Genomic DNA, 10,505 nt, shown 5'->3' on the forward strand with positions numbered 1-10,505 from the left:
TACTTAGCACCAGCATATCCAAAACCGAACACTTATCACATCCCTGCACACTTTTCAAGCATTTAGGCCAACATGGGCTGATGATTAACCCCGCCATACGCCACTTCAGGTTGTCTACTATTGATTTTCTCAACCACTGCACTTCCACTGAAGGTGCAACAACCCTCCCATCAAAAGTCTTCACTATTATGATCTTCCCAGTGCCCTGCACTACCAAAGCACTACAAGAGATTTTGGGTATGGTGAAGTTCTGTCACTGTTTCATTCCACGAGCTGTGGCTGCTCCCCTTGAAAAGTGCCCTGAAAGGCAATGCCCCTAATCACATTCTTGATTGGTTCGTGGACATGACCAGAGCAATTAATGACATCTAATGTGCTCTTTCGAATGCACCCATTCCACTACACACCTATAACCATCACTACTGACATCTCAAACAATATGGTGGGTGTTGTGTATGAACAGTCGGTTGGAGGTGTGTAGCAGCCACTTGCCTTCTTTAGCCAGCCGCTTCACTCCACTCAGGAGGATGTACAGCATATTTAATCACGAGCCTCTTTTTCTCTATCAGGCTGTCCACCATTTTCGTTATCTTATAGAGGGTTGCCATTTCACAGCGTTCGTTGATCACAAACCCCTCGTGCATGCATTGGCCAAGGTGTTTGACCCTTGGTCTACATGGCAACAACACCTCCTGGCCTACATTTCAGTGTTTATGACTGACATACAGCGCATAGAAGGGAAAAATAATACTGTGGTTGATTACCTCTCGTGGCCCACCATTAATGCCGCACACATTGGGATTGACTGTGCTGGCATGGCAGCTGATCACCCTACCAACCCAGAGATCCAGGATTACAGGAAGGACAGTAGTCATGGGACTGTGGTTGGCTGATGTCAAGTTCAAGGACACAGGAGTTTCTTTCTTGTGCAATGTCTCAACTGGTCGCCCTCATTCCATGAGAGGGAACGTTGACTCAGACCATGAGAGGCCTGCGTCAACTATTTTCATGCCTTACAAGGCACAGATTGGAAGTCTGTGTGGGGCGCTACTCCTCGCACAAACTAGAGCAATGTGTGATTAAGTGCCTTGCTCAAGGGCACAAACACACTGCCACAGCTGACGCTCGAACTAGCGACCTTGACTTAACTAGTGGATCGCTTTAACCACTTGGCCACGTGCCCAACACACTCCATAGTACCTGCAAATTGGAGGCATACTGATTAACTCCATTCATTCCCTCTCGCATCCAGGTGAGAAAGCTTCACAAAAACTGATCAGCCATCTCCAACCCAATCGCTGCCCGCCCCCCCACCCCCCACACCACCCTTCCCGTGGTTTCATGCATATCCTTACCACGGTAGACCGTACCACCAGGTGGCCAGAGCTTGTCCCTTCAACATCAGCAATGGATGCAGACATGGCTCGGGCATTCATCAACACCTGGATTGCTCGGTTCAGCATTCCATTTGATATTTCTTCCAACCACAGTTCCCAATTCACATTAGACCTCTGGGGTGCGATGGCCCAGAGCCTCGCCGTTAAATTGCATCCCACCACAGCATATCAGATGCAACCCAATGGCCTGTCTGAGTGCTTTCACCATTGTTTAAAGGTTGCTCTATGATCCTTCCTGGTGGATGAGTGTTGGCACGATAGTCTCGCATGGGTTCTGTTGGGACTCAGAATGGCTCCAAAGGAGGACTTGCAGTCCTCCGCAGCTGAGCTGGCAACTATTATGAGTGCTGGGTGATTTTATTCCTGATGCCACAACCAGCTGGTTGGCGTCTCAACATTTTTCCCTTCTTAGTAAACTCAATTCTTTTACACCTATTCCACCTCCCATTGGAAAGGCTGGGGTAAGAAGCCATAATAAGAAGAAGGGGGTAGAGGAACGAGTACAAGCTGGAGGTGGGTGGAGGAGGCAGGATGAAATGAGGTCAGGAGGTGATAGGTTGAGAGGGTAAAGGGCTGAAGAATAAGTGTTCTGATAGGAGATGAGAGTGAAGCATGGGAGAAAGGGAAGAAGGAGAATCCCCAGCGGTAGGTGACAAGTAGGTGAGGAGAAGAGAAGAGGTAAGTGGGGAGAAAAACTGGGGAATGGAAGAAGAGGGAAAGGGAAGGGGGAGAAATTACTGGTATTAGCCTCCAATCCGATGGTAATATTCTGTCAGGGTAACTTCCAACCTGATGGCATGAACATCGATTCCTGGTAATTTTTCACCCTCCCTCTTCCCTATTCTTCAATTTCCCACTCTCGCTCCCTTCTTAATTCTTCTCACTTGCCTATCACCTTCTCCTGGGGTCTCTCCTGCTTTCTTTTCTCCTATGGTCCACTCTCTTCTCCTATCAGATTCTTCCTTCTTCAGTCCTTTACCATTTCAACCAATCACCTCCTAGCTTCTCACTTCGTTCCCCTCCCCCACCCACCTGGCTTCACCTATCACCTTCTATCTTGTACATATTCCCCTTCCCCACTTTCTTATTCTGGCTTCTCATCCCTTCCTCTCCACTCCTGATGAAGGGTCTCAGCTCAAAATGTCTGCTCTATAGATGCTGCCTAACCTGCTGAGTTCCTCCAGCATTTTTATGTAACATTAGATTCAGCTCAAGAATGCTTCTGAGAAGTACAACATGTTCTGCTTATCCTTGCTTATACAATGAAAAAACAAGGTTTCTTAGAACTATGAGCATTACAGGACAGTACAGGCCCTTCAGCCCATGATGCTGCACTGACTTTTTAATGTACTCTGAAATCAATCTAATCTTTCCTTCCCATATAGCCTCTCCATTTTACCATCATCCATGTGCCTATATAAGAATCTCCCAAATGTCTCTAATTTATCTGCCTCCACCACTACCCCTTGCAATGTGTTCCATGCATCCATCAAATTCCAGTAAAAAAAATCTACCTCTGATATCCCCTAAATATTTTCCTCTAATCACCTTAAAATTATACCCCCTCATATCAGCCATTTCCACCCAGGGAAAGAGTCTCTGGCTGTCGACTCAGTCTATGCCTCTTATCACTTTGCACACATCTACCAAGTCACTTCCTATCCTCCTTCGCTCCAAAGGAGGAGAGGAACTCTCTTAACCTATCCTCATAGGAAATACTCTCCAATCCAGGTAGCATCCTTGTAAATCTCCTCTGCACTCTCTCTAAATCCTCTACATCCTTCCTATAATGAGGCGACCAGAACTGAATACAATATTCCTAGTGTGGTCTAATCAGGATTTTATAGAGCTGCAATATTACCTCATGGCTGTTGAATTTATAAAAGCCAACACACCACAAGCCTTCTTCACACCTCATCAACTTGTGTGACAACCTTGAGGGTTCTAAGGACGCGGACCCCAAGATCCTTCTGTTCTTCCACGCTACTAAGAATCCTGCCATAAACTCGATATTCTGCCTTCAAGTCTGGCCTTCCAAAGTGAACCTACTTCACATTTTTCTAGGTTGAACTCCACCTGCCACTTCTCAGCTCAGCTCTGCATTCTATCAATGTCCCGTGGTAAACCTCGATGATCTTCTACTCCATCCACAACACCTCCAGCCTTTGTATCATCAGTAAACTTACTGACCCACCCTTTTATTTCCTCATCCACGTCATTTATAAAAATCACAAAGTGCAGGGAAACTAGTGTAGACCCTTGTGGTCACCACCCTCCAGGCAGACTCGCCTCCATCTACAACCACTGTCTGCCTTCTATGGCAAGCCAATTTTGAATCCTCACAGCCAAGTTTCCCTGGATCCCATGCTTCCTGACATGCTGAATGAGCCTACCATGAGAAATATTACCAAGCACCTTACAGAAAACCATATACAGCACATTAACCACTCTACCTTCATCAGTGTGTTTGTCACATACTCAATGAATTCAATCAGGCACATGAGACATGACCTATCCTCACAAAGCCATTCTGACTATCCCTATTCAGACCATGCTTCTCCAAATGCTTGTAAATCCAGTGTCTAAGAACATTTTGCAGCAATTTTCCCACCGCTAAAGTAACACTCACTGGTCTTGAACTCCCGGGCTCACCCATACTCCCTTTCTAGAACAAAGGAATAACATTCACCACCCTCCAATCATTTGGTACTACTCTTGTTATCACAACCATGACTCTGCTGCAGATATGCGGCTAGCTGAACAGGGTTGGCAATCACACTTAAGAGTATGCACATTCCAGCCAATTAGTGTTTCATTGCAGTTATATTTAACTCCCTTCCTCATGTTTCGTTGTTGTTGATATGACCAAAGCACAACAATGTCAACGATTCCTGCTCACTTTGTCCCCATTCCAGGATAGAAGACTACCGCTTAGACTGATGCTGTGAAGGAGCGGTATTTATTTAGTACTTAATTACTGCCTCCGGGTCGAAGAGCCAGCTTTAGCTTTCAGTTGGGAGTTTTAGTTAACAGCCTGATGGCTTAGTGTTCATTAGTTTTCTTTTAGTTCTGCACAGTTTTTATTGAAATTCAGTGAACTATTTATCCGCTCCAGTCTTTCTCCCTCTGAACTTGGGGCTATCACCAAACACAGTGTCATCTCTGGCCAGTGAGGACTCAGTCCTCACCAAAGGCACAGCAAACTCTTCCTTCACTTACTGTAACAACCTGGGGTATATCCAATCTGGCCCCAGGGATTTATCTACTCTAATGTTTCTTAAAAAGTTCCAGCACTTCCTTTTTTTTATTGTCAAGCTTTTCTATTATACCAGTCTGTTTTATACTGTCCTCACAAACTACAAATTCCCTTTCACTATTGAAGAAAGTATTCTTTAAGGACTTCCCTTACCTCCTTCAACTCCAGTCACATGTTTCCTCTATCCCTGATTGGTTCCACCCTCACTCAAGTCACCCACCTGTTCTTTCATATGTATAGAATGCCTTGGCATTTTCCTTAATCCCACTCACCAAGGCTTTCTCATGCGCCCTTCTGGTTCTCTTAAATCCATTATTAAGCTCCTTCCTGGCTACCTTGCAACTGTCTAAATCCCTGTCTGATTCTTACTTCCTAAACCTTAATTGAAGTTCAGTTATGGTTTATTCACTCTACCTTCAATCGCGTGCCTCAATGGGACAAACCTATCCAGAAAACCATGCATGCTCCCTAAACAACCTTCACATTTCTGTTGTGCATTTCCCTGAATACATTTGTTCTCAATTTATACTCCCAATTTCCTCTCCAATAGCATTAGAATTCCCTTTCCCTGAATTAGATACTTTTTCATACCATCTGCTCATATTCCTCTCCAAGGCTATGCTAAAGGTCAGGGAATTGTGGTCACTGTCTCTGAAATGCACATCCACTGAGAGATGAGTTACCTGACCAGGTTCATTGCATAGTACCAGAACCAGAAGGTCCTCTCTTCTAGTCAGACTTCCTACATACCCTGTCAGGAATCCCTCCTGGGCATATCTCTCAAATTCTACCCCTTTTGAACCTTTTTTTACCCGTACTCCCTTGGAGTGTGTTAAGACATTGTTCACAATTTGTTTAATGTCTTCGAGGTCCCAATTACCACACTTCCTTTCAATCCCACTGGGACACCATTCCTACATTCCCTTTAAATTCTGTGCATTTTGTTCCCTCCTGATTAAAATCACCGAGTTTACTAGGAAATCAATCATGCTACTATGTAACATCTAAATTAAATTGTGTTGGTGCATTAATAGGAGGAAAATTCAATTGTCCAGAAATCTACCAGTCCAGTTCCATCAAAGCCATGAGGATGCAGGATTATCAAAGTTTTACTGATCACCCTTCATCACCTTTCCAATGGTCTGATATGTATGCTTGCCACTTGGACTTTTAAATCCTTTGCTGCAATTCATACATACTATATCAAGTTAGCTTCTTAACTAGAGAAGCTACTCTGATATGGTATTCATGAATTACAGCAAATTTTCTTATCACATCTTAAAGAAAAAATCATCTCAGTTCGTCACACACACTTCTGTGAATAAACCCTTTTTGATTGTGTAATCCTCTCACCAGGGTTCATATAGACTCGGTTCAGTAGCTAACTCTGCTAACAGCCACTTGACCCAGCGGTGAAACAATATATGTCTAGGGTCAGTATGATTTCAGGTTCAACCAAACAGGAACGCTATGATGTTCCAATTAAAGGAACCTCTATTTGAGAGAATGCTGTGTAAATTCAGCCCATACAAAATTATTGGTCGGCAAGAAATAGATCATACACCGCATAAAATTGTACAGAAACTATATTTACAAATTTCAGCTTCACCAAATAGTTAGTAGTAAAAAGAAAAGTAAAGAGCCCATTACAGTTAAACCAGCCCAATGTGCACATGACCATTGGAGCTCGTACTGGAATACTCGGGGTGTATCTCTTACTCACGGGCTGGACCCAAGGTCTGCATGAAAACACCCGCCACATTCCAATTTCGCTCGGAGTCCATCTCGAACAAACTGACTCTCACTCAGGAGTATTGGCCCTTCCTCCTTGAAGCCGTTCATCTGCACAAAGCACTTCTTGCAATAGGTACTCCCCTCCCAATGGCATTCTGAGGCATCTTCCCTTGTGCCCTGCTCCGCGGCTCCTGCCAAAAAGACCCCAAACCAGATTACTGTCCTTCAGAAAACTCTTCCTCACAGCTCTCTAGAACCTGCGCTCATATTCCACAATCCTGATTGGCTGACTCACATCCCTCAGATGGGCAATATGGGTCCTTGTCATAGCCAAAGCCAAAACACACTTTCCAGCATAGCACACAGCTTTTACAGAAGACTGCTAATATAAACCTCCTCATGGCATAGCATTGGAAATTTTAACCAGGGCATTATACTTGTCTTTAGTTAACGTACGCTTTTCTTAATATTGATTTATGCTGTACCTCAAAACTGTTTCCACCAATCCGCCCATTAATGTTAGACTGAATGCTGTAGAAATTTGGTCAGCCTCCTTTCCTTCTTTATAGAGACAGTAGCACCTCAAACTTTCAATACAGCTGCATACCCACAGCCAAAAGTATTGGTAGAAGACAGCCATAAATTGTGCTAGTTCCTCCCATATGCTTTTTCAGAGTTTGACACAGACTATTTGAGAAACATATTCACTTTCAACCAAATAACACTCCTTAATATATCCTTTCTCTCTATGCTTATCATTGTCACTAAGTCACATTCCTTCACTTTTGGTTGCTATAGTGTTGTCTGTCATGGTATTGTCCTGTGTTTTATGCTTGACACCAAACTACAATCAATTCTGGTATGTTTCATACACTACCAATAGAGTGATTCGGATTCTGATTCAAGTCTCTTTGCACTTTTGAGATCCTAACTGTCACAAACTTTTCCGTTCCTGTGTTATCCTACCCACATGAATGGTCTCAGCTTGAAACATCATCTATATATTCCTCTCCATAAATCAGGGTCCCCAACCTTTCTTTATGCCATAGACCAATACCATTAATCAAGCTTTCTGTGGACGCCAGGTTGGGCACCCTTGCCCTCCCAACCATTGAGTACATCTACACAGAGCACTGTTGCAGAAAAGCAGCATCCATTATCAGGGAGCCCCCACTACCCAAGTCATGCTCTCTTGTTTCTGCTGCCATCAAGAAAAAGGTACAGGAGCCTCAGGACCCACACCACCAGATTTAGGAACCATAATGACCCTTCAGTCATCTGGCTCTTGAGCCAGTGGGGATATCTTCACTCATCTTCACTTGCCCCATCACTGAATTGTTCCCACTCACTTTCAAGGACTCTTCATTTCATGTTCTTGATATCTATTGCTTATTTATTTATCATTATTATTACTATTATTTTTTGTCTTTTGCACATTGGCTGTTTGCCTATCCTGTTGGGTGTGGTCTTTTATTGATTCTGTTATGTTTCTTGTATTTACTGTGATTGCCCACATGAAAATGAATCTCAGGGTTGTATATGGTGATATACATTTACTTTGATAATAAATTTACTGTGAACGTTAAGCTTTGATATCAGGCTTAATATGGAAAACTAATGTCTTGTGAGAAGTGGAAACTCGAATGCATATTCCATGTGAGAGTACAATATTTAACATTTGCTTTGGAGCTTCTTTCTCTCACTGTTATTCAATTGTACCCCAAACTGCAACAATGTTTGTTTTGTTGGATGTGATCATGCGGCTTAGGGCACCTTAACCTGTTTAAATGTGTCTCTGTTCTCAATGACTTTGTCACAAAGCATCTGATCTTGTCACCTGACATCTTTCTTCTTCAAATTGTGTTATGTGTGTGGTTTTTCATTCTTGACAGTTATCAATTCTCACCAAACTGTCATTTTGTTTAATAAATTATTAACTAATTACCTTCTGTTGTTTTCTCAATATCCGCTTATCTAGTCTGAATCAGTGACTCAGAAACTGGAAGTTGGAACCTCATCATGTTACACTAATTAGGGTCAAATTAAAGTTCACATACTTTGCCTGTGTATATTTTGTAGGAAGTGTTAAAAGTCAACTCTCTCTACATAAATAAGACCATTTGTAACATTGCAAGATGGATCAAGGTATTCTCTGCGGTACATTTCGGTGCTACAAATATTAACTTGCTTCCAGTTGTAAGAATGTGAATCATAAGCACATAGGCTTAGCACAAATTGTAATACTGCTAAAAATGAGAGTGAATGGTGTGCAGCTAAAGCAGTCGATAAAACCTATTCTTCTATAATTCCAATCCTGTCAAATTTTGTTGTGATCACCCAACCAGCATTTTGGAATAATCACACATAGAAAACAGGACTCCAAATGGTGTAAGAACCTCCTGATCTGACCTGAATCCTTAATGATTTACAGGTTTATCAGTGACTAAGTACAATGAGTAAATGGTTGGAGCAGATAATGTACTAGAAATTTACCAGTAAATACCAGAAAAAAGTGCATTTCCCCGCCAAAGATCTCATTAGTATTAGTAATCAATTCTACATGCTCCTGAATGCATTAATGTTACTTGTGTATAGAGTTCTTCTGTTACTGGAGAGGCTTGGGTGAGAAAGCCCCTCAACTATTGCAGTTGTGTACCACCCAAGGGGGGCAATATGAAAGGAATGTAACAGAACAGTACTGAAAGCATTGACTATCAATGTAAAAATGAAAAGACATTGCATGGCTTATTCTTGTAATTATATTATGAATAGAGTATATTTTGATTTAAAAAAATGCTACATGTTAATAAGGTATGGATTTGTGTTGAGAAAATACCACATACCCTAGCACTGTTTCAGGTTTTGCAATAAATGATGTCAATGCTCACATTTGTCTCCAATAAGCTTCTCAACTACATTACTCTGAACCATTGCTGATGGTGTTTACTTACAGACAAACCAACTTATACTACAGCTGAAGGTTTCTCCCTTCTGTGATCATCTTCATACTGCACATGTCTCTGCAAGGTCAAACATGGATCCCAGTCGTCATACCTCCATGTGTTTCCAACAGGTACCCTTCAAAGTTAAATGGCCAGAAAACAAAACAGAAGAAATCTTGCAGTAGGGAATAGGTTCCCAAATTCATCAGATTAGAAATGATCAGGAGAGAAATATCTGAGAAAAGAAACAGTGGGATACATTTGAGAAGTAGATAGTGAAGATGTAGACAATGTTGCTTCCATTAAAATAGAACTCATAGATCTAACTTTTCCCCCAAACCCCTCCCCCATACACACTGAATATTGAAGAATAAAGCTACTTTTTACAAAGAATGAGTGCATACTGCCATGACGTGGGGCAAAGGGAAGCAGAGTCTTTCCAGATGCCTAAAGGAACCTGCATAGACTTCTGAACAACAGAAAAGGTAACACATATCTTGTTGAAGGCACCATGATTGATATAGTCTAGATTGGACTTCACCTTGGCTTCTGACAAAGTCCTGGGTGGGCAACTAATCCAAAATGTCACAGCCCATAGGAGCTAAGGCAAGTTGACAAATCTAATCCAAATTTGACCCAGTAATAGAAGCAGAGAGTGATGATGATGAGCTTTTTATGGTGATTGGCAGAATTTGACCAGTGGTCACATTCTGGGACCCTTACTGTTTGTTATATACATTAACAATCTAGATGTGAATGTAGGACATATATATAGTAAGTTTGCAGATGACTCAAAATGGGCATTGTTGTTGATATTAAGAAGGCTAATTGTAGATTCCAGGATGGTATTAACCAGTTGTTAAGATAGGCACAACGATGGCAAGTACAATTTTGTCCTACTAAATGCAAGGTGATAACCTTTGGTGGGGGTAGGGGTGTGATGATAAGTTAGGACATACGCAATGAATGGTAATGACCGGAGAGCAACAGCGAAGAGAAGTATCTCAATTCCTGAAGGTGGCAGCACTGGAAAATAGGAAGCTGAAAAAGACAAACAGGATACTTGTCTTCAATAGCTGGGTTCTGAATCAAAGAACAGGGAGGATATAGTACCACTTAATAAATTAATAAATTAATAAACTAATAAATTAATAAGGAAGCCACAACTGGAGTACT

Source organism: Mobula hypostoma, chromosome 7 (assembly GCF_963921235.1).
Source record: "Mobula hypostoma chromosome 7, sMobHyp1.1, whole genome shotgun sequence".
NCBI lineage: Eukaryota > Metazoa > Chordata > Chondrichthyes > Myliobatiformes > Myliobatidae > Mobula > Mobula hypostoma.